This window comes from Euprymna scolopes, chromosome 6, assembly GCF_053919585.1.
Source record: "Euprymna scolopes isolate OS-2025 chromosome 6, ASM5391958v1, whole genome shotgun sequence".
Classification (NCBI taxonomy): domain Eukaryota; kingdom Metazoa; phylum Mollusca; class Cephalopoda; order Sepiida; family Sepiolidae; genus Euprymna; species Euprymna scolopes.
Window position 1 is genome coordinate 96,976,193 of NC_136487.1, and position 27,100 is coordinate 97,003,292.

Below are 27,100 nucleotides of genomic sequence, written 5' to 3' on the forward strand. Positions count from 1 at the left end.
AGCAGCTCCTGTCCAGATATGGCAACAGTATTCCATCCTTGGACGTACTTGGCTTTTATATAGATAGAGAATTGCATCAGTAGTGAGATATCTTCTGGAGCGGTAGAAGGATCCCACCATCTTTCCAGCGACCTTGGCAACAGACTTGATGTACGTGTTCCATTTCAGACCAGGAGTAAAGGTCAAACGCAGAAGCTTGTCAAAACACGGGGCCTCACGCAGACGAGAGCCATTCATCACAATTGATGCCAGATGGGGATCAGAGCGTTGATGATGTAAGGATAGGAGTTTGGTTTTGGATGCATTAAAGGTAACCAGCCACATCTTCCCCAATTGAACCACGCGCTCGAGATCAGAGGAGAGAGAATTAGAGAGAACTTTGTCATTTACAACCTTTGATGTGTTGCCGTAGATGGTCGTGTTATCAGCATAGATGTCAACGAATGATTTAAGTATGTGTTTAGGGAGGTCATTGATGTAGATCGGGAAGAGAGTTGGGCCCAGGATTGACCCCTGAGGGACTCCAGCATTTATATTGCAGGCCTTCGATTTTTGTCCATCTACCACTACTCTTATGAGCCTATCGGAGAGAAATGATTTAATGATTGAGAAAACATTTCCAGTTATACCGTAGCTGGAAATCTTGTGAAGTAGACCCTTATGCCATACCTTGTCGAAGGCCTTTGATATGTCAAGAGCAATTGCCCTAGAAAGGAAGCCTTTGTCAAGAGATTCACTAATCCTGTGAGATATAACCGTCAGCACATCTGCGGTAGATCTTGCAGAGCGGAAACCATATTGTGTGTCACTAAGAAGGTTATTCCTGCTGAAGTGGTTGACTATTTCTCTATTTAATATGGATTCCAGCAACTTACTCATAACACACAGGAGACTTATTGGTCTGTACTGAGAGGGAGATGACTTATCACCTGAATTCTTAAATACAGGGCAAACTGATGAGGTCTTCCAGGGAGTCGGAAAGCACTTCTCCTTAAGGCAGCGCTTAAAAAGTTTCTTAAGTATGGGAGCAAGTTCTGGTTGAAGCTTTTTTAACACTATAATTGGGATGCCATCAGGGCCAGTTGCTTTACTGGAATCTAGGTTCTTGATTAGCTTGGCGACCTCATGCACGGATATTTGTAGTTTACCTAGCTTGTTCTGTGTTATAGGAGGAAATATTTAATCCACATTTGTCATCAATTGAAATGAATGGCTCTCGTCTTCAGGAGGCCTCAAGTTTTGACAAGCTTCTGGGCTTGACCATTACTCCTGATCTTAAATGGAACACGTATATCAAATCTGTTGCCAAGGCCGCTGGAAAAATGGTGGGATCTTTCTATCGATCCAGTAGATATCTCACTGCTGATGCTATTCTCTATCTATATAAGAGCCAGGTACGTCTAAGGATGGAATACTGTTGCCACATCTGGGCAGGAGCTGCTAGAAAGGACTTGTCCTGCCTTGATAGAGTTCAAAATAGACTTCGTAGCCTCGTAGGAGATGTCCTTTTCTCCTCCTTACAACCTCTATCTCACAGAAGAGATGTTGCGAGTTTGTCTCTGATGTATCGTTATTTTCATGGAAAGTGTTCAACTGAGCTTCAATCTATGGTCCCCCCTCGCCAAACTTTCACAAGAAACACTCGTCTAGCTGTAAACACTATCAATAATTTCCCCCACTCTTTATCTGTGCCTAAACCTAAACATAGATTCCATGAACAAAGCTTCTTTCTTAGAACTGCACGCCTGTGGAATTGTCTTCCGTTTTCCTGCTTTCCGGCTGACTACAATATGGTTGTGTTCAAGTCTAAGGTAAATAAGTTCTTGATGAGCCGTTCCATATAAGTTATTAAATTTACCAAATTTTCATTACTAATGATTACTATATTGACCAACTTCTACTGTACACTCTTTAACCCTTATCCTTGAGTGGCCTCTGGGCCTTGATAATGTGGTGATGCCTTTGTAAAAAAAAAAAAAAAAAAAAAAAAATATGGGGAGTTGATGGCCTTCGTCGCATAGGGTAGAATTAGCTGCAAAGTTCTTTGCAAATAGTTTGGCCTTGTGTGACGCTGACGAGATGACTTCTGTTCCATTGATAATGGTTGGGATAGAACGTACACTTCTGTTCAGGATCCTATTTGTTATTTGCCAAAACTGGTGGGAACCAAGCCGTTGATTAGCTACCTTGGATTAAACAGACTGGGCATATAGCTCTCTTGCATTTTTTATTACTCTTTTACAGTGGTTGCTGGCAGTCCTGAAAGCAGCTTTAGGATAAACACATCTAAAGTTGTTACACACGCGCGCGCACGTGTGTGTGTGTGTGTGTGTGTGTGTGTGTGTGTGTGTGTGTGTGTGTGTGTGTGTGTGTGTGTGTGTGTGTGAGTGTGTGTGTGTGTATACGAGTTGCCTACAATAAGTTTCCATACTTTTTTCTTATGAGCACTTTTATTGATGATACACACACGAATCTCTAATCTCAGAAGTAATCTCCTCCGGCTGCGATGCACTTGCTGTGTTGTTCCAACAACTTGTGGAAGATCCTCATGGAAGTCCTCCTATGTGAGCGTATTAATGACCCTTTCATCTCTTAAATTGTCTCATAATGACAGCCTCTAAGGTTTTCCTTGAGCTTAGGGAATAAACAAAAGTCACAGCGAACAAGGTCTTGACTATAGGGAGGGTGAGGAACCCATCTTGGTCATAACAACGTCTTTCATTCTGATCTTCTCTGAGGACAATATAGAGCACTAACATGCTGAATTTTCAAGAGTCTACGACAATTTTTTATGCTTAAGAAAGTCTAGAAATTTACTGAAGGCACTTTGTATAAGGTATTTTTAGAGGCGGCAAACATTGAATTGACTTCTCTATTTTCTTTAATTGGAGATTTGACAATTATCGATTATTTTTAGTTCAACTGGGTTAGCAAGTCATTATGTAGTTTCAGTAGAATGGGGCCACATACAACACAGCGCGCGATATGATCAATTTACTGAGATGAACATTTGATGAATGAATAATTTCACGAAATAGACCTCCTTCGTGTGATTTACTCCCATCAGATTATTTTCTTTGGAAATATTTAAAGTCTCATGTCTATGTCGATAAACCAGACACAACAAACCACTTAGAACACAACACTCAGTACGTTATTGTCAAAAGACAGCTTAATTTAATGTGTAGAGTTGTCATAATTGGATTTCTAGATTACTCCATATGCACGTGAGTTGCAAAGGCATATGTTCTAAATTGTATTTTAATTATAAATGCAAAAAAATAACCGTTGGAATAAGTCACATATATGTATGATAAAAATATTTTCTGCGATTTATTTTTATTTAAAGTTAGCCGCCTCTAAAAGAAATCACGCTATATATATATATATATATATATATATATATATATATATATATATGTGTGTGTGTGTGTGTGTGTGTGTGTGTGTACATATATATATATATATATATATAATTTTTTTATTAATCCACGGAACAAGAAAATAATGCATTCTATCATCCTATCTTGCATTCCTTGTTTTTAAACATAAATTTTGTAAATGTTTATTTGCATAATTTACTTCATCTCATATAGTGATGTTCTATCTTGAATATTGACAATTTTTCAGTATAGGATTATTATATACATATTACTATTGATACCAATATTTATATTTCCGTTTGGAATATATATATATATATATATATATATATATATATATATATATATATATATATGTGTGTGTGTGTGCGTGTGTGTGGGGGGGGGGTGTTTACTTATCTGTTACTAATGAATAGTTGGTGCTTGTTTTTCTGAGGCTTACTATCTTATAATGTTTAATCCAGTTCTGTTTCAAACTGATGTGCATATTTTCAATGCTCCATTCAGGGAGCTGCGTATTATTTGTTCTGTTGTCAGGGTATCATCGTTTTAAGCATTAATCCCCCTTTGGGGAGGAGCATGTAGTAAATGTTCGTTCGTCATCCATCCGTCTATAGTAGTGATAGTATGCAACTAAAGGGAATGTGTTGTTGATCATTTATTTGATTCAAGATAGAATTATTTAATAAAACGCTAAAACAAACTTTTCCAAAATAATACCAACAAAGAAGAATCTGAAAATAGTCGACTTATCCAAGATATTTGGGATTAAATTAAATGCGAACCGTAAGATTTTCCACCGTAGATTAGAAACCACTAGAAACATTCTAGTTTTTCACTGCAATAAAATTCAAGCAGACGTTATTGGCAACGTTATAACTTTTGTTATAAAGGAATCAGTGCGTAATGATGATATATTGCCTGAAAGAGATTGAAACTCTTAATGAGAAATAAGAGAACTGAAAAAGCCATTAAATGGAAACGTAGAGGGTCGCTGACGGCAGGTGCGTGAAGGATAATGCACCTGTTCACACTGGGTAGATTTAATCAGCTAAAGCAGACTACTGTAGCTTCACATTACTATTCACCCACCTTAGTCATCGCATGTAGTTCCATCCGACTTCTATTTTCTGTTAACTGAACTGTTTAATGTTGACCATTTTTCGAACACACCCCTGTGTTGGGAGGGGGGGTGAAGGACTAAATGGAAACTTCTCCGTCGACTGAATTGTAATACTTGAAATCTTTTAACCAAATGAAATGTTGTCTTGTTTATTGAACTGGGTGATTTTTATACGTTTTAAAACGAGTTTCGTATGTATATATAAATATTGATTAACCTATTGATTTTTTCCTGAATAAAACACAAAAGTTCTGTGTATTTTACTTGTCATCATAGCTTGAGTAGCTGTGGCTCGGTCAGGAAGTAACTTTTCTTGCAAGATTGTATGATTCTGTTCAGTCGTGCTAGGAATTTCACCCTTTCAAGATTTATTTTTTCTTTGAGAATGGATTTGTTTATTGTTAAAGAATGCAGGCGCGACTGCTGAACTATTTTTATAGGGCAAAGTCCACCTCGTCTAGTCCACTGGCTTCTAAAATCCACATGATCTTGTGTCTAGCCTTCTACAAAGGTAATACAGGGTGTCCACAAAGTCTGGCTACAGACTTTGTGGAAGCATCCTGCAGATTATGTAGCCAGACTTTGTGGGCACCCTGTATATATATATATATATATATATATATATATATATATATATATATATATATATATATATATATACACACACACACGTGTTTATATATATACACACATGTGTGTATATATATACACACATGTGTATATATATATATATATATATATATATATATATATATATATATATATATAATGCCATAATATGGCTACATAGTCTACAGGATGCTTCCACAAAGTCTGGCTACATAATGTAGCCAGACTTTGTGGACACCCTGTATATATATATATATATATATATATATATATATATATATATATATATATATATATATATATATATTTGTATGTGTATGTGTGTGTGCAAAAGAAAAAACAAAACTATTTAGATTTTATGTAATAATCAAGGTTTCCTATCAAGTCTTTCACAAGAATGATTGATTTGAAGCAATAACGTAGAAGTATAATATTTAAAAATATGTGGCGCGTTTGTGGTGTGAAAATAAGTTTTCAACCGAAACATAGTTGTTAGAATTCAACAACATGTTGCAATTATGACTTGAAGAATATTTTTGTTCTCTTTTTTCTTTTTACTATACCCTATTTTTTCACGTCACAAATGCATCACAAACTAAAATATAAGTTTGGGTAAAAAAAAAAGCCGGGGCTCAAAGGAGCTCTCATTTATTCATAAGCGACGCTCTAGAGACGCTACTAAATGTTAGAGGTAAAAGACATAAGAAGGATATTTTGGGTGTTGTTTTTTCTGGTGTCTTTCAGATCTTGAGGATATAATAATGATAAGAACTTAGAAAACTGGAGAGATGGGGAGAGATGGGGAGAGAGCATGCGTATATGCATGTATGTTGTACGTGATTAAAAATAAAGAGATAATATATCAATGTTTATTCAGAACGGAGAGTGATAATATGTTGATATTTTTTTCCGGGTAGATGAAGACTGATAACACGATCGTATTTATTGGACATACAATTATATGCGCACATGTCAGGGTGTATATGATTAATTATGAAAACGCGCTCACACATATATGGAGACACACATACTCATATCGACATATATATATATATATATATATATATATATATATATATATATATATATATATAGTTACGTAAACACATGTCAATTGCTTCGTCTCGACACACGCTGGTTTATCAATGTTCATGACTACCTTGACTGTAGTTGTTATGTGAATTGTCAGTGATACCAAAAACTGCATCGGAAGGTGACTTTTCAGGCCAGCCGCTGACTTGAACGATTTGAAACACATGTGACAGACACAATTAAAATAAGGTTCAGTAAATTCTGTTTATATGCAATCAAATTCTTCTGTAGTCTTCAATAGATCCTTTATATCTTGATCATTTTCATCAAACCAGTCACTGCGTACAGACTGCGTACAGACCTAGGATCTCTACTCCAGTTACTCTTGCCGATGCCCTAGTAGGCAGGTACATCCAACGTGGCATGTTCTTGACCAACTCGTGCGTTGGAGTCACCAAGAATAATCAGCTTCTTATTAATTCATATAGCTGTAATGGTATTTCGAAGAGTCTCATAGAAGGGCATAATGCTTTCTTCTGTGGATTGCATAGTTGGTGCATACACCGGCAAAATTAACAAGCAACGATCACATGCTAGAGGGACTTTGAGCTTCATGAGACGATCAATGATTTCGTTTGGACGTTCAATCTTTTCAACGAGGATGGATCTGATTGTAAAACTAATGCCACCACCACGCTTTATGTCCTATGAGTTGCCTTTCCAGAAAAGTGTGTAATCTGACTTGACTTCAATAACTCCCGAAAGACGTGTTTAAGACAAAGTCACTATAGCAATGTCCAATCCTTGTAACTTCTTCATTACCAGCGCTGTTCGTCACTCTGGTCACGTTCATTTTTCAAGATCAAGAAGAACAACTTATGTTCAGTTTCATCCTACTTCCTGTCAATGTCTTGTTTCTGTTGTTCCTACTATTATGAGTCGCCGTTAGCCAAGGTCAACCAGCCAGCTTGATTATGATAAGTAATGTTTAGTGCACCTTTCCTAGCATCTTCCTATACGATAGGTGAGCAGTGCTGTCACTAAATAGAGCTGCTCACAGAAATCTCTGTTGGAAAATGTTGTATCAGACTAAATTAGAACATCATAATAACGTTGAGATAAGATTTTGCCGCCAGTGTGTGAAAATATGACTGTGTGCACCCAACCAATAAAAATATATACATGTCGCCACGCCTTCTTCACTACAGGTCTTTGGAATGTTAACAACATGCTTGAAACCTTGATATATCTGTATTTCGATGAACTTAAATCGCACAAGTTTGTACAACACTAAACCACAATTATGATCCGATAAGTAGAAACAAAACGATTGGTAAATGCGTACATCGTATGTTTTTTTTTAGAGGATGTATAGAGTGTATTGTTTTCTTGGTGTACATAAACACCCTCACATATATACACACATATACCATGTCTGTGTGCATGTCTGTCTATAAATATGCGCATGTATAGTATCCAAATATACGCGTGAATGTGTATACGCGTTTTCATTTTGTCTTCTTTCATACTTTATTATATTTTCTCTGCCATAATTTTTCCCCTCAAATAAACTTTCCAAAAGAAAATAAGGTGAATGCCGTTTTTAATCGCTTCTTAATAACTATTCCTACCACTGCTGAATTGCTCATTGCATATCAACGATATGAACATCGTTTGTGTTTATTTTTTCATGCTATTCTGTTAACTATCGCCATTTTCAATCGAAATAATGACCGCTCCCAGTTTTATGGAAAATAAGAATAGCAGCTTCGTAATTCTAACTCACTTCATTATTAATACGTATGCATATTTATTTTTTTACGTTCGTTTCGCAATCTTAACACCATTCGATTTATGTAAAATAGTAGCATTGCTGAGGCATTCCAGAGAAATTACTTTTGCATTACTCTTAATTTATTCAAGAATAGCAGATTACGTCAGATTCAGGTTTATTGGGGGGGTTTTTGTTTTGTTTTTGTTTTTGTTTTTTTTTGTTTGTTATTTTGGGGGGGTCGTTTTTTTGTTTTTGTTTTTGTCATTAATTTATTTTTTAATTAACAAGACCAGTGGTAAGACAGGATTTTCAATGATGTCTGAAAAACAAACGAACAAAACAATTACAATAGCATCACAATTACAATAAAGGATTAGTTTCGCACAGAACGTTTTCGTAAAATGCTTTTTAATTAACTTACGCAGTATTTCAAAATAATTAATCAGATACAATATTTCGCCTCCTAATCGTCTTCTGAAAAAAAATCAACTTGGTTTCAATGGTATTTCGAATTTGCTTCTGTCTATTTTATTGCGAAATGTACATAACTAATATTTTAGGATAGTAAACTAGTAAATAACACTACCGTCGTATATCTTAGCCCGTAATTTTTTTGATTAAACAAAAACAAATCTCTGACTATTCTACTTCGAAATCACAACAAATACAACAATATTTTCGGTGACTAAACTGTTGCCGGGTTGGTTGGTTGGTTGGTTGGTTGGTTGGTTGGTTGGTTGGTTGGTTGGTTGGTTGGTTTTGTTTTACGGCATATCAACCCTTTTCGGGTTATTTAATGCCGAATCCAAAGATTTTGAAGAAAAAATTTTTAATAGAATATATTTGTTGTTTTCAAGTCGGTTTGTATTTAACCCATAGTTGGAACCCTAACAGGTACTACCACTCTGGGTCAGAGTGGACCTGGGAGCAATGGCAATTAAAGGGTGGCTCCACACTCCCTAAAGCCCACAAGCTGGGGCCTTACCATTGGATATAGTTTAAGGTCATATCCAGGACCACCATTGAGGGGCTTTTACCCTCTGCAGGGGGGCAGTCGGTGTATTCTAATGCCCCACCGACAGGGCCAAACTGTTGCCGGGGTTATGCCAACAATTGTTTGAATAAAAAATACAGCACCAACAATTTTTTTTTTTTATATAATCACTCTCGGTGAAAAATGCGCAAACACTTATTCTCGGAAGTTAGAGCGGAGGATTAGTTTTGCATATACCTTTATCGAGACATGTTGCTGTTTCAATCTTCGTTCTTGTATCATTATTATTTTCGAAATAATGCGGAAAACATAAGTTTTTTAAATATAAACTGAAACACTCTGCTATATAAATACTAGCAGGAAGACTCGATGTTCCTATTTACAATGCCTCCCCACGGGACAGAGTTAGACACCAGGGTCGTTTTTTTTTACGTGGAGAAAAGGAACAAAAATAAAAATTGTCTCAGTCGTGAAGGATTTATCCTCCACCGAAAGAGAACAAGAAATTGAAATGTAGCATCTGAAGAACAGATACTACACATTGATCTTGGCATGATTGATGTAAATTCTTTAATCTTTCTTTCTATAGAGAACACAAACGCAGAGATTGAATTATATATATATGTGTGTGTGTGTGCGTGCGTGTGTGTGTGTGTGTGTGTGTGTGTGTGTGTGTGTGTGTGTGTGTGTGTGTGTGTATACATATATGCGACTGAGTGTTATTTCTGAGAAGCATGAAAAGTAATTGTATTATTATTAATAACATTATCACTAGAGTTATAATAATAAAAGGGGGATTGATAAAAAAAAACAGCAGGACCCGTTGACCGGTGTTACACCCTGGAAGCATGACACTCCCTTCGAAAATAAATTAAACTACAGTTGTTGGTGGTGGCAACTGTCGTCCCTGGAAAATAGAGGACACTGGCGGCTGTGGCCCAAATGAAATAATCTGGCTTTTACTGTTGGGCATTGTTTTCTAGTGGAAGCCAGAGTCTATGATTGTCAGCACTTTTTGTTACTGGCGATTAGTGCTGGTTTGGGGCGATAACCTGCAGGTAGTAGCGGATTCTAAAAAAAAGTATTTAAGGGGAAAACATTATTACGTACTTATTTGTTACGCTCGAATCCGTATAACTTCAAAAAATTCGGAAAAATGGCTCATTAGATAAATAATTTAAAGTAAAAACAGAAGTTTTCAAAGTTTGGGATTCTCACTGTATATTAACTCTTTAGAGTGATCGAAATCAGTGGTAGATAACTGCCTTCTACCAATGACAGTATCTTTCAAGTCGGCCATCGTTTTTCTTCTCGTAATACTGCACGCATTTTTTCTAAAAGTAGTTCTAGCCCATTTTCTTACTGGTCAAATCTTAGGGCATTCATCGTCAACATAATGGCCAAGAGGCAAAAGTATGACGCTTCTGAATTTTGGAGATGAGGATTGGTTATTCGTATTATTAGGATTCATCGGACTACTGTTCTATCTTAAGTGTGATTTTCACAATGTTTCGGTCGATGTAACCTCCGACCTTTTTTAGGTGTATCTTGTCGAATTCGGGAATGTTTCTGTCGAACTCCGGAATTTGGACGAAATTTCGAGCGGAACGCTTTATTTACTTCACGGGGGTAGTATGCTCTTGTTCCGTCAACCATGCTAACCTCGTGAAGTAAATAAAGGGTTCCATTCGAAATTCCATCCAAAATCCCGAGTTTGATAGAAACATTCCCGAATTCGACAAGATACACCTGAAAAAGGTCGAATGTTACATCGACCGAAACGTTGTGAAAATCACACTCAAGATGAGAACAGTAGTGAATGAATACAAATGATACGAAGAAAAAAGTAGTCCTGACTGTTTCCATTTGTTGTTCAAATCTTCCTCTTCTTTGGGGGGGGGAGATCAAATTTTCCACAAAAAGTAGTAAATCAAATTCCAATTTTACGCCATCTTTTTTTAACTTGTTAAGTGAAATTACAGAATAATTACAAAACACTCTCTCTTCTGCAAGTGAAGAATGTTTTTTTTTAATAATGCCGTAATCATTCAAGGATGGTAACATACACTATAAGAAAAAAAGGTGTAAGCGTAGAATCTGTGAAACGTGTAGACTTTCTCTGGGTGTCACCGTTAGCGGTGGTAAGACTAAATATTTAGAAGGAAAATAGGGACTCCTTCCTCTAACGATGTTGCAATTGTAGTGGTGTTGCTCTTGGTGTTAATGTAGTATTTTATTATCCCGATTGAATGTGTCTGAAATAGCGTTCGAAAGCTGCATAAGTTAGTGGCTATTAGCCAATCTATATTGAATTTGAATACGGCATTTGTTGTTGCAAACCTGCGATACTTTTTTCTAGGGGGAATTTCTGCGATTACTTTATTAATATATAGATGTACGTATTAGAAATATATCTATGCGATACATACATGTATGTGTGCGTGTGTGCTTATCACGTATAATGTTACACTTACTTTCAAAACAAGTCCTTCACTAACAGCGGACTCTGATAGTGTTGATGTTTTTTAAGATAAGAGTTTCCTGCCGGTGAAGATGTTTCCGCTGGAAAGAATCTTTTTGCTTTGCGTAGATTCCTGTTGATGGCGGCACATCCTCCATTGTAAATTAATACACATTCTGCGATTCTATATATGAAATAATGAAGAGAATGCCGCTTTAATATCAGATAAAGAAAAGTAAATCTGCTTTGTCTGTGATTTTGACTAATAAAACATTTTAATATAGTTGTTAATTTTAGACATTTAGTCCTGATCACTATTTATTTTTAACCATACCTCAAAAGGCGGAAAACGTCCGCCATCCTTTCATTTCTCATTTATTAGAGAAAATATTATGAGTTTTGTTGCTTTCAAGAATACATGCTGCAGGAACACAAAATAAAAATGTGTATCTTTAATCTGATAATATCATCTTTTAAGTAAACTAGTATGTTAGTTTAAAATAGATATTTAATTATGTTTTTGAAAATTTATTTGTATAGTATAAAATTCGATGTATTAATTCTTTTTTGACATTATATTCTCCTTTTCAGTCGTTCATTTGGTTTCCGTAAAGAATTGAAAACATCCATGTAACATATGAAAAGTATTTTTGGCACAAAAACATTTTATAAAATTTTAAAAAATGTAATCAAACAAAGTGAACGTGTCTCTCTGTCTGTGTACATTTTCCTTCGCAATAATTCTGTCAATTTTCAGTCTACAGAGTCGAAATTTGATGTACAGGGTACTGAGATTTGGGAAAATATATGTGATTGGTTTTCGGTCGGGAATTTGGATGTTAAAGGGTCAAAGTTCAACGATTTGACCTGTGAGAACTCTACCAAACTCCTCATACAATTTGGGGTCAAAATACTTTAAATTTTAGATATAGGTTCCTTGGACATGGATCTAACTAAATAACTCGATTTGAGCCCAAAACAATAAATTTAATGGGGTCATAATAGGGGTCAAAGTTTTAAAAAATTGACCATTTTTTTGTTGTTGTTTTTTGTTTTTTTTTACTCAGCGTACAACTCCAAACACCCGGGCAACGCCGGGCACCCATGCTAGTATATATATATATATATATATATATATATATATATATGCATGTATTTACTAATCGCCACATCTATTACAAACGTCTAACTCATGTAGGATATTTGGAACAAAATTCATTGGATATTGTTGAGTATTCTTTTTCATTTTTTCTATAAAATTTTATTTTCTTTCAAAAATCTTTTTTTCTCAACAGTTTTCAAAAATTAAGCTAATCAGCAAAAATAGATATTTATCTATACTTATTTTTACTAAGGTTTTGCCCCCTGAGGAGAAGAGTCTGTGTTTGAAACTCCATGAATTAAGGAACCTTTCACCTTTATTTGGTACTCCTTGTTTTGAATAAAATATTGTAAATTCAATTCCACAATATCTTGACGTCTTCTACTTATGTATATATATATATATATATATATATATATATATATATATATATATATATATATATATATATATATACTTGTTTATTGTTATATAAACATGCTCACATCCCGCTGCTACAAATAGCCACTTGTTTCAATCAAACAACAGATATCATCAGGCAGCGACTTGACTATTCAAAAGTTCAATGAATAATGGATTTTTATTTTAGGTAGGAACTCTTTAAAAGTTGGAGTTAAAAAACTTAAAACACAGAACTTTACTTATAAAATGTAAAGAGGGAGGGGCAATTTAAATAAAGTTAAAAGATTATAATGGAGGGAGAGTGATTGAGAAGAGAAAAAAAAGGAATAGAGAAAGAAATATAAAAAGAAAATAGAGAGAAATATATATATATATATATATATATATATATATATATATATATATATAATATGGAGAAGAAAATAAAAGATATAAATGGTTATTATAAAGAGAATAAGGACTAGAAGGGAAAGGAAAGGAAAGGAAAGAATGATGACATCTAGTTAAAGAGAGAAAGAGAGAAAGTAAGAATTTGACAGTATATAGAAAAAGAAAAAGAAAAAGATCTGCGTGTCAACTAATTTATGAACAGTTATACAATTCAGTAAAGAAACATTATTACAAATACAAACAGAAGATACAATCCAAGCGTCAGAAATTAACATGTCAAAAAAGACAGCGAATGTATCCAGCCAACATACGTCCACGAGTAATATCAACGCAGTTCAAACATACGTCTACAATTAATTAGGCCCTTTATGCTAAATGATATGATTAGAGTTTTCGCGTTTTTATTAGATAAATATATAAATAAAAGAAGAAAAAAAAATAATGATAAAACAATATTAAAATTATTATTAATAATAATAATAATAATAATAATAATAATAATAATAGTAATAATAAACATAATAGTAATAATAATAATAATAATAGTAATAATAAACATAATAATAATAATAATAATAATAATAATAATAATAAAAAAGACAGAATAAAATTAATATTTATTATCTTTTTAATATAACAAATTTAGCCATAAGAGGGGATTAAATAAATTAAATAGGGCCAATAATTATAAATAAAAATCTACTAATATTTATGTATATAAAAAGAATACAATACATATATGTATATATATATACACATACACACACCCACATATATATATACACACACATACACACACACATATATATATATACATACATGCACATAAGTAAAGGTGTAACTATACTATTAAGTTGAAAGTTTAAGCTATTTAAGTATAGATATAAAGTCATATTAAATCACAAATTAATACATTCAAGACCGGGTTACTAATAACACATATACAAGTACACTTACCTAGAAATATATAAATATATTCAGGCAAAAGAAGTAATTAAATCAACGAAATACACAAAAGTAGCAACACACAGGTAGATAGTACCCAAATTAAAAATAATAAAATACATATGTATATACCCACAGACATACAAACAAGCATATATATATATATAATTTTATGTATACACATACATACAAAAAATACACAAATATATGCACACAATCATATACTAATATACAACAACGCACACACACATATATATACGCACACATAAATATGTATAATTTACATAAACTATATATATAGAAATACATAAGAATACAACTAATTTGGCAAGAGTACAGATAGATGCATACACACATAGAAACATACAAATGGAATGAATAAACATGGGAGGGTATACCAAATAATATAAAAATATATAAATCTAAGTACACACGGTCATAAAGTAAATACATAGACACATACATATACACATAGACACACAGGTATATAAGATAGGGGAAGTAAAGAATGAAATCAGGCGAGGAGAAAGTATATTAGTAGTATTTTAATAAATTATAGAAATCAGTGACAATTTTAAATATATTTAAATTTTATATCTAAACTAAATTACTTAAAAGATGGTTTTTATAATGTTTGCAATTAATTGAATTTTCGTGCTTCTTATTTAATAATTTATCTCTTTCTCTAAAAGTAAGTATAAATAATTTCTCATAAAGACATAGGTAGCAAGGCGAGTTTAAAGATGAACAGGTTTTAGCTTTCTTTAAAATTTTCCAATTTACTATTGGGGAGTAACCTTGCTCTACTAGTTCATTGTAATATTTAGACAAGGAAGTTCTATTTTTGTACTCATTATTTTCAAAAGAGCACTTGTGACCGGTAAATCTTTCTTTAAAATTGTTATTTGTCATTCCTATGTAATATTTTTTTTCATTCGGATTTTCCTTAGTAGAAATAGTTGCTTGGTACACTACAGAAGTATTTTTACAATTTCCTTTAAGAGGGCATTTTGATTTAATTCTACAGTTACAACTTTCGGTAGCAATGGGTTTGCTATTTTTGTTTAATATTTTGTTATTATGTTTTTTAATTATTTTTTCAAGGTTTTCATTACAGCTATAACTAAGTTTTATTGTATTTTTATTGAAAATTTTATGTAGTATGTTATTCATAGGAAAGTGCTTTTTAATTAAGTTTAAGAATTTCATTCCTAGATTTGTTTTAAGTTTCAGATTAAAAGGGGGATTGTACCACAGGATTTTTCTCTTACGGTTTCTATTTGTATTTGTGTTTGGGTGTGTTGATTCTATATATATATATATATATATATATAATTTAAAGGAGATTAGAACAATAGTCTAAAGAGCTGAGTGCATTTTAATGTAACAGTGAAATTACTAGTTTAATTAAAATACAGGAAAACTATATATAATTATTGTACATAACTTGATGTATACCACAATAAAAAGCATTGTTTTCCGAAACGATCGTACAGATAATTGATTTTGTTGTTGTTCCTTCTTATGAAACGGATTTTTAATTTAATTATAATTTGATTTTTAAATTTTAAATTATCAATCACATTACTTAATATATATATATATATATATATTATACATATATATATCGTATGTTTATATATATATATATCGTGTATATATATATCGTGTATATTTATGTATATATATATATGTATATATAGTCATCCACATATGGTACTGTTTCGCTGTTTCACAGCTCATCAGTGCGGCTAGACAGGCGACTACCTGAAGCCAGGATTGAAACCCGACCGTTGCATTCGTGCCTGCTGCGTGAGTCATGAGTTTAACGGTGTTTTGACATCGTCCGAACTACGTCTGCTCGATTTGTTTACACAAAGAGCATCGCTTATACGCTAATGGTAATTCGTGTATCACTTCTCAATATGCTCAATTCAAGATTAGGGATTAGGAGCATTATGATATATATATATATATATATATATATATATATATATATATAAAGCGTGTATATATATATATATATATATATATATATATATATGTGTGTGTGTGTTCAGTGTTTCTGATGATTGTTTTTGGTGTAAGATCAAAATAATGTACGTTCTATATTCATCACGAACGTTTTCGATTTTTCATTTCATGTGACAAAAGCAAAATGAGCATAAAATGGTGTTGGAGATATTAGATATTAGGATGTCAAAATATAGCAAGTGAACGCGCACGTGAAATCAGTGACACGCTAAAAAGCAGACTCGCATAGTTACAGGGAACACGTTAATAATTAAAATTCTATGTATCCAGAATCAACGTCACTTGATTAAATTGTATTACGTGAAACATTTAAAAATGTTATTACAAATAAGAAACACCTACAAAATGTGTGTGATAGACAGGTGTCGTTAGAGCATTTTTTTATTTATTACTTTAATCATTATTGTACTTAACAACTTTATACATATATAAATATATACATACATATGTGTTTATGTTGCGTAGTTTAGTGTAATCGTATATATTTCAAATGATCTCTACTTCTCCTTTGAATTCAGTTTCCAGGACATATGTGCTACAAGTAATTCCAATATGATCACGCTTCCTGCCAATTACTGATTAATGTTTTCTGTAATTAATAATCACTTCAATTCGATTTCTAAATTTCCTACGTTTTTTCGATATACCTGACTCTCACAAAACAAACACATGTAGAGGAAGTGGGCGTAACTTACATTCAAACATATATATTTACTACTACTTCCCCATCGATCATGCAAAACTTCTTTATCGGTTACTTTTTTTTTTTTTTACTTCGGTCTATTATTGATTTAGTCTCTTATTTCGTTATATCACAATTCACTAACTACAACTGCTCTCAAGAAATACAAACAGCTATATCTAGGTCTGTAACTTATTCTTGCGTCGTTCTAATTGACAAACTATAATCATATCCCAGGTATACTAGATTGTATTTGACGAAACACGACGTCTTCTATTTCTCCTTTCAAAACACAGCCTTCAGTAACAAAACATGAGTTTATGTTCTAAGGGAGATAACTCTCTTTTGTCAATATTTATCAATTTATTAATTTACTGAAATTACCTGTGGTACTTCTCATTTCAAGTAAAAAAAAAATTCCAACACAAAATTCGTTTCCTCATATATAAACCATATTTGTTCCTTCCATATATTGAACGAGTGCATCGTCTAGTTACTCCACTTCTTAACCGAACATACAGAATACTCTTGTTAATAAAACAAAAACTTATTGACATTTACATCTTAAGTAACGTTGCTGCATTTTCAACGATTTGTCTAACGTACTTATTTCTGGTCACTTCTTATCCTTCTAAAAAATAGATATAATGTTACTAGGTAACACAATTAGCATAGAATTTGCATCCGCGCGTGTACATAGATGATATTTAACGAAGGTTTATCGTCGGATTTGCGGAATTCAAAAGCATTTAAACTGAAGAACTTCATTTTTCATACATCATTATTCTGTTTTCATTATTTGAGAACTGATATCTATATATATAAAAATGTAATGTTTGGTTCGTAAAGCGAATAAAACCATATTTCTACGTTACCAATTTAATTGAAATTTTCAGAAATTCTATTTTTAAAGTCAAGGAATGTTTTCATGTTATTAAAATAATTTAACATTGCGAATTATAAAAATATTAAATTAAATAAAAAATATTTTTCGTAACTGCGAGATTATCGTCATTTTATTTCCGGTAGAAATTAGCCTATTATTTGTATTAATTTTTATGATACTCATGCAGAGAGTGATCTGTGCTGAAATAATGTTATTATTTAAAAAGTCATTCTTAACATGGGGAGGGAAGGATGTTTTGTACCTATTCTGTACTTTAACCTTACAATTGAATAAAAAAAACATATCGTAAAACTTTAATTAAACGTGGAAATATGATTTAAAAAAATAGCGCGGATCGCTCTCTGCATTAGCACCATTTTTATTTATTGCGGACTATTATTCTCATCTTTATTAGTTGTTTCACGACTTTTCGGCCAACTATTCCTCTGGCCTTCATGAAAAGAAGCAAGTACGTGAGAAATTATTTTTTCCTTTTATAAATGTTCAGTAACGTTTTCCTTTTATTATTCTTAAAGAGTAAAACTCTTCTTATTCATGAAAAGAGTTAAACCTACGTAAATAAATAAATGTTTGTACACGTGAAAAATTATCAATAAATGGTTTAGTTACTTTTTTTCAAAAATTATTTATGAAAAGAGTTAACGTAAATAATGTTTGTAAAAGTGCGAAAGGCGACATTGTACAACCATCACTCCCATGCTTAATTTCTATACTTATAGGTTTTTGGAACTTTTTTTTCACTGGATTATTATTGATTGGACACTAATTAAACAGATTATTAAAAAAAAATTAAAACGAAATCATTATTTCGACATTTGAAAGTGGTGCTAACTTTTTAGTTACAACGTTCTGATAAATCAGTCACCCATTTTGTAAGCAATAAAAACGCGGTATATCAAAACCATAGAAAGTAAAAATAATATGAGCCTCTACCGCATTTGTAAGTCAGAAATATATTTGTTTCTTAAAGAAAAAAAAATAGATTGAACATGACTTTTTTTATTGTTTTTATGAAAATAAAGTTTCGAGTTTTTAAATTTTTTTTTTTTTTACTTATTTAGTTAAAAGTCAGTTTGTGGGTGTTTTTTTTTAATTGTTTTATGAAAGGTGAGTTTTTTGGGGGGTTTTTTCAAAACTTTTGTTTGTTTTTTTTATTTTTTTTAAAGTATTATAAATTTCACTAACATGCTGTTTAATAATAGATGTTTAATAATTTTTAATTTTTTAAAATATTATAAATTTTTAATTTTTATTTTTAAGTATTATAAATTTCACTAACATGCTGTTTTTTTAAAGTATTATAAATTTCACTAACATGCTGTTTAATAATAGATGTTTAATAATTTGGTATTTTTTTTAGATTAGGTCCACCTCCACAATTTTCTTTTCAATGACGACATTTATAGGTTTTCGAGTATGCTGAACACGCAAATCGCATTGAAATTTTGCGGAAATAAATAGTTGTATTATGCATTGTATTCTTCGGCGGCCATCTTTTTACGTGCACACGCGCCATAAACAAATACACGCACGTAAAAAAGATGGCCACCAAAGATTACAATGCATAATACAACTTTTTATATCTTGATAACTACTTATTTCTGCAAAATTTCAATGCGATTTTCGTATTCAGCATAGTCGAAAACACTTTCAAGTCGTCATTTAAAAGAAAATTGAGGAGGTGGACCTAATCTAAAAATTTACCAATAATTTTTCATCCCGTACGCCTCCCGATATATTGCTTCGTCAACATGCGACCATTTTATATCACCCGAAGACACTTCCGTATTTAGAAAAAAAAAATGAGTGATCGATTTACCAGAACGTGGTAACTAAAAAGTGAGTACCCCTTTCAAATGTTGAAATGATTTTTTTTTTTCAATTTTTTTCATAATCTGGTTAGTGTTCAATCAATAATAATCCAGTGAAAAAATTCCAAAAAACCTATCAGTATAGAAACTCCACCACGTAAGTAAATAAATAAAAAATGTTACGTGCGCATGCGTTAGCCTTGACTAGGGGGGGTACTAAGGCAACGACCATTAAATAATTCTGCGGGTCGCCATGGAACTTACCGCCCAAGGAGTACCAAAATAGTTTTCATGATCTGAAGAAATTTTTTTTCCGAAAAGGGGGTGATCACTTTTCCATGTAAATTTAACTTAAAATGAGCACCCACTTTCTGGCCACCTGAGGAAGGGGCATTTATTTTCGTGTTTATTGGCTTAAAGGCTTTTTGACAAGGCAGTTTGGTACGCGAATGCATATTTAACAGTTTTCGGATTTTTTCCCATGTTTATTGGCTAAACAGCTTTCGTTTATGCTCACGCATAGCGTAAACGAAGGCTACAGCTGTGAAATGGAAAATAGTCCCAGAGTTCAGGGGTTATTACCATGCAAAAGAAATCAAACAAAAAACTTTTTAGCCAAGAAACACAGAAAAATGCCCCTCTCTCAGGTGGCCAGAAAGTGGGTGCTCATTCTAAGTTAAATTTACATTGAAAAGTGATTACCCACTTTTCGAAAAAGTAATTTCATGAATATCATGAAAACTTTCTTTTTGCTACGGAAACGGTTTGCAGATTCGTTTTTAGCACACCGAAATCTACAATAAAATATTTCGTTATATATGAACGTGAAACGGGCCTTAAAGTAAAATAATACCGGATTTTTGGGAGCAGATTTGCCGTTTAGTTGTACAAATATCCTCAAACCAGGTAATCACTAAAAGGGACTTTTAAAAGTTTTATTGAGTGAGTTCCTAACAGTATTTTGTATAGTTTTTAGTTTAAACTCATTTTCCCAAAATTTCCCCAAACTTAACGTGTTCGATACAGTCTGCCGCCATTTGTATTTTTCAGAAATACCGATAAACATTGAATGTTTTTGAACCGATTATGCATTACATAAAAACACTAAAATCTTATCCAGTTAGGTAGAACATTTACTTTTCTTGACTTTGATAACATTTATTTATATATATTTATTTTTTGACAACTTCTTTGTATCTGTGTTTAGTAATACACACCCTTTTCATTTAATGTAACGTTTAGTCGGCTCGAAAAACAGTGTTTATCGGGGTATTTGAAAGCTACAAATGGTGGTGGACACTGTTGATTACTTTAAGTTAGAGAAAGTGAGTTAAAACTAAAAAAACTATACAAAATACTGTCAGAAACCCACCGATATGGCAGCCTATGTCATAGTAACATATATTCGGTGAGTTTCAGACACTGTTTTGTATAGTTTTTAGTTTTCAACTTACTTTCCCAAACTTAACGTATTCAACAGAGTCTGCGACCATTTCTGTTTTTGAGCCGATTAAACATTTTACATTACATAAAAACATAAACAATTATCCAATTAGGTAGAAACGTAACTTACCTTTGCTTTCATTTATTTGTTTTGGACAACTTTTTCGAATCTGTGTATAGTAAAACAACAACAAAAAAAAAACATTTAGCGTTTCAACATTTTTGCTACGTTCGGCTTCATCCACTGATTGTTGGTCAAGTCCAAACCATGAATGATTGACAAAAACTCACGAGGATCCAGATCAAATTCTTAGAGATTTATTCATTTGTTTAATTTGGTATACATCAATTGCGGTATTTGGTTAAAAAGGAACTCTCTTTATACAATAGTATTTCGAAGCCTAAAGCTTCTCATCAGAAGAGTAGAGAAGATGCTAGGTAACATAATGAGGATGCGACGATAGTTTTATTAAAGAATTGAATTTATTCTCTTCCTTTAATTCCCCATTTATATAAAATATTAATATATGTGTTAATATTTTATATTAATAAAGTAAGAAATAAAATATTCTGACGATAGGTGTTTCTTAACCGAAACTATTACTGTAAAAGTTTAACGTCGCCTTTTTAGTGTTTATGGATATTAATGGTAAAAATAGTAAACATTTGCTTGAGAAAACTTGTTTTTGATCTTGGAATAGGACTTTACTTTCGACTGTATGTCGAGATGTAGATACATACAGAACGACAAAGACACCAGAACTCTAATCTAAATTAGGTTTGGTGGTATTTTCATGCTGAAAAATGAATACCCAATGTAATGGGATCCATTGTGAACGAGGAAAATACGTATAAATGGTTGTTTAATAGAATTGGGGCTTCATTAATGTGTTAATGACGTTATTGCATATGGGAACGTAAAAGGGACAACGGGATTTGAATTGTGGAGGTCGCTTTCATAATTTGTGTTCGTAAACCAGACTATAACAGATGGGACGTTCAACCGCATGTTTGTCAATGTGCGTATAGACGCGTGCATGCGTTTGTGCACTCGCGCTAGGTGGAGGCAGAACGCGATAAAAGGGAACAGAAAATGAAGAAAAATGAAAAAAAGGGCAAAGAAAAGAGAAAGAAGAAAAAAAGGGTAATCCTCGTGTCTTACAGGGAGCCTAAAGTTATTCCTACCGTGAAACAGATGTCGCTGATTTTTGTATGAAGTAATACTTTTGACAAACACCTAATTCATTCCATCTCCTCCCTTAAATTACTACGCCACCCTGATCTCTGTCCTTCTTGTTTTCAAGAAAAGGAACCCCACCTCTATTTCTCTCTCTTTCGTTCTCCCTGCTCTCCAATCTCTCTCCCTCTCTTTCTCTCTCTCTCTCTCTCTCTCTCTCAATTTTTTCTTCATCGACATCGGTTTGTGCCTTCCTGGCAGGATTTACGAATGGCGGAAGTGGTCATAACCTGGACTCTAGATCGGAAACAGCATTAGATTGTTCAAACGGAAGTAGCGGTCATCCGTGAAACCACATGCGAAATTGCTAGACAAGATGGGGAGTTCACCTTCTCAGTTCTGCTCTGATAAATCAGCGTTTGAACGACCGAGCAGGCAACATCTCAACCGCCTATCGTCCAGTCCCCACGAAAAAGTAATGCAGTTCAATTAGGCATTCGATTTTCTAAATCATTTTTCTACTCAAAATGTGCTTCCATCTGACCTGTTTTACACTAGATCAATCGTTTTGTTCGCTATTTCACACTGAGATGGAATAACTATTGTCAAACTTGTAAACGATTTATTGAAGATGACCTGCTATTTAGCAACAGATATGCATTCATAACTATTGTGCATTATCAAATCATCGATAAAAATTGTTAATGGAAAATAATGTTTTTACGGATTTTATAACAAATGATGCTAACTGCTGTTGAATTTTAAAGACTATCTCTTAGAGTGTCATTATATTATTTGTATTGAAAAATGTAGCACAATATTACTTTCTAAGTATTTACTCGTACTTATTAATTTATCTCATTTGGGCCAGTTTTGTATTTTAAAAAAAAGGAAACTTTATTTACATAGGAATGTTAATAAACTCATGTTATTAATCTGACAGAAAACAATTTTGCGCTAGCCAGAAAAATATATCAAGGAATATTTGTTGATTAAATATATTTTTCATTCTGTGGAATTTCCACGAATCCTGCTAGTGTACATTAATAGGAAAAAATATATGTGAAAATATGCCCTAGTTTTATGATTTAGTTATACTTAAAAACTGTTTCGTTTGTTCTAATTACTTGAAATGTATAATTAACTGAAAAGTCACACAAGTCACACTTAGCTATTTTCTAACACTCTCCCTCATGTGTTGATTCAAATTGTTGCTTATTGTAGGATATTCTGACTCAAGAAAATTAATCTGCTGGAAGCTGAGGCATGTTTTGTTTGACACACAAATAAAATAAAAGGTTCAAACAACACGTGCTTTCATTTTTTATTATTTTTTAGTTCTTTTTTGTTGGATAGGATAAATTCTCATATTTATAAACGTTCGTATGAATAAGAACTTCCTGTTGTTTCATAATCGCCATATTTTCAATCAAGATATTTCATGGTTTTACTGTTGACCAATTCCCGATGGGCGTAACCCAATTACAGATGAATAAGAACAGATTTTTAAATTACGTATTTTCCTTATTTGTGTTTTTAGGAAATACGAAATTTTAAAAACAAATATTGTATTATGCACTTAGAACGGAAGTAGGTTTTAATTAGGATTTTTGCAAAAGAAAATGTGGCAATTATCCTTTAAGAAGTCATTTCATTTGAATGATTTTCATATACAAATAAGTATGTACAAATTAATGAAAATGTCCATGTAGTTTTGTCCCATAGAATCAAAGATATGAGCATTTCAATATTCAATTTGGCTATATATATATATATATATATATATATATATATATATATATATATATATATATACCACTTTTGGGGGTCAATTTTATAATTCGAAATCTCGCCGACTATTGATCAGAATTTAACAAATAAAAATTCGTTGGAAAGCTATTGACCTGAATTGTGCAGTGGACTATGTGACTTTTGCCCTTAAAATTGCACATTATTTAAATAAGTGAGGGATCACTTTTCTATAAAAAGCACCTGTTTCGTAGCGCAAAAGCATTTATTTAATTATTATATCAATCAATGAATTTGTTTTGCTCTTAACTCATCAGAAGGAAATAGACTTATCAATTTGAAAAAAATAAATGCATATGGGTATGATTAAAAAACCGAAAATTGAGATCGAAGTTTCAATTACTTTTTTATTTTATAAAACCATCTTTGAATTTTCAAGTAAAGTCACCAAATTTAAATTCTCGTATTAATGAATTGTATTCATGTTGATATACATAAATAAAAATATTTTATTTAATATTTTGCCAGGGAGTAAAATACGCTTAAATATGGTATTAAGAGTCGGGATTTCAAAAGTAAAAATAAGTAATTAGGTGCATCAGCTAGAATCGAAACTAGCATTCTAAGCTAGAAGCGTTACCACTGTACCAACGTGACGCGTATGCAAAGTGATTAAAAATTCAAAATAAACTAAGATGAATATAAAAATGTTTAACGATTTTTTTCAATGTTGACCTATTTTTGACCAATTAAAAACAATTTTAAAGACCCATAAAAAAATAAAATATTTGTATTCTTTGATTAAAGCAATAAATTTTGAATTTTATTTGAAAATTGATCCTTTTAAATGAAATTTAAACATATAAACTATAATATATATATATATATATATGAAATTTTAACGCATAAACTAGAATATATATATATATAAAGAGAGAGAGAGAGAGAGAGAAATAATGACAAAAATTTATATTCCAAAATTCATTATGTTGACCATCTTATAGTTTATTCCTTTAAATCAGTTGGTTTATACAATTCTTGACAGTATCTGTTTTGTGGCGCAAAATAAATCACTTAATTATTATATCAATTAGTGAATCTATAATGCCCTAAACTCATCAGAAGAAATAGCAACAATCAATCCGTCAAAAGGAATTAAAATGTGATTTGACATGGTAAAAATCCGAAAATTGGAAGAGAAGCTTGACTTACCTTTATATTTTTCCATTACGCCATATTGAATTTTAAGTCAAAGTCATTAAACCAAACTATTCGTACTAACAATTTAATTAATTTATGAATCTTCTACCAAAATGTTCTACTTAATAATTAGTAAATTTATTAATTCTAAGTTTTGTATACATACTTATGAAAATAATATCAACAAAATTATAAACTATTGTACATGTTTGTATATACGAAACTATACTAAGTTGCAAAAAAAAAAGAAAAACCAATTATTAGTACTTACAATTTTAATTAATTTATGAATATTCAACTAAAATGTACTATTTAATAATTAGTAAAAATTTTAATTCCAAGTTTTGTATACATAGTTATGAAAATAATATCAACAAATTTATAACTATTATACATGTTTATATATACGAAACTAAACTAAGCTACAAAAAACGATTCATCATTTTAATCAGTCCTCGTAACTAAACAATTTATCTGAAATGAAAACTATACATAATTCAAATCTATCAGCCATTATAATCAAACGCATCAATCCTTACAATTATACTTTTTAATATCATACAATTCAAGAACTATACTTACGTTTTGTTAAGTTTAGAATAATCTGAAAATTATTTTATATCGTAATTGTCCATAATTAAATTAACTTAATAAAGTGCGACAGAGTTACCTCCCTTGGAACAAATCTTCTTAAATAAACTTTACTTATCTTTATTATTTCTTCTGATGAATTAAGGGTATAATAGATTCACTAATTGATATAATAATTAAGTGATTGACAGATACTGTCAAGAATTGTATAAATCAAGTGATTTAAAGGAATAAATTATAAGATGGTCAACATCATGAATTTCGGAATATAAATTTTTGTCATTTATTCTATATATTGCTCTGTAATCACATTGAGCTTTTTATATAAGGATTGATATATAATAAGAAAATATATTTCTACAGAACGATATATATATATATATAAGTGAAAAGTAGTTTGCTTGAGGCATTGCTTGTGCACAAATACGTCATAGTATAAAAACAAAGTGTTGAAATGATGTGATAAATGAACAAAAATTAGCAAAACAGACGAAGGTTTGTAGTTTGTTTGTTTTGTTTATTTGTTTGTTTGTTTGTTTTGTATATTTAATTATATCTCAAAAACAATCACAAATATAAATAAATGAATATGACTTTACTGCTTAGTATAACCGGAATGCTTGAAATCTTTAATATTTTTAGAATAGCATCATTTTATCAAAAAGAAAGAAATTAAAAGGATGTCGTAAAAAAGAAAGATATCGTAAAAACAGAAGCGGGGGGGGATTAGTTGAGAATAGGTATTAATATGATAGTAAGTCCCACTTTCCTCAAGTGTTCACCCCAACTTTTGCAAATGCAACTGCACAAAGACAGCATGCATCCCGACGATTCGTTCGCCACAAGTCAAGTACAAACGGACAAGTTCATAAAAGCTAGAAATAACTGTAAGAGTGAAATAACTGCACCCAAGAGAAGGCATACTAAAGTGGCCAGAAAACGTATCGAGAAATTATCAACTCGTGATTCTGATTTATAATAGTGAGGTTAATAATGGACAATCAACAATTCCAGTACTAACTTGCAACCGAGAAAGCTGATCTGCTTACCCGGCGGTTCACCTCCAGCTCCACTTTAGACCCCTCAAACCATTCTTCTTAAATTTTCCTTTGTGGACAAAAGACACGCTAGTGGATATGAAAATCACCTCTCCTTATGTCCGCTCTAAGGCTTGTGAGCCTGATCTCATCTCTGCCATACTAATTAAGAAATGCTTCGTTGAGTTATCCAATGTTCTCTCCAAACTTTTCAATAAATGTCTAGCTGGGTCTTCCTTCCTTGATAGCTAGAA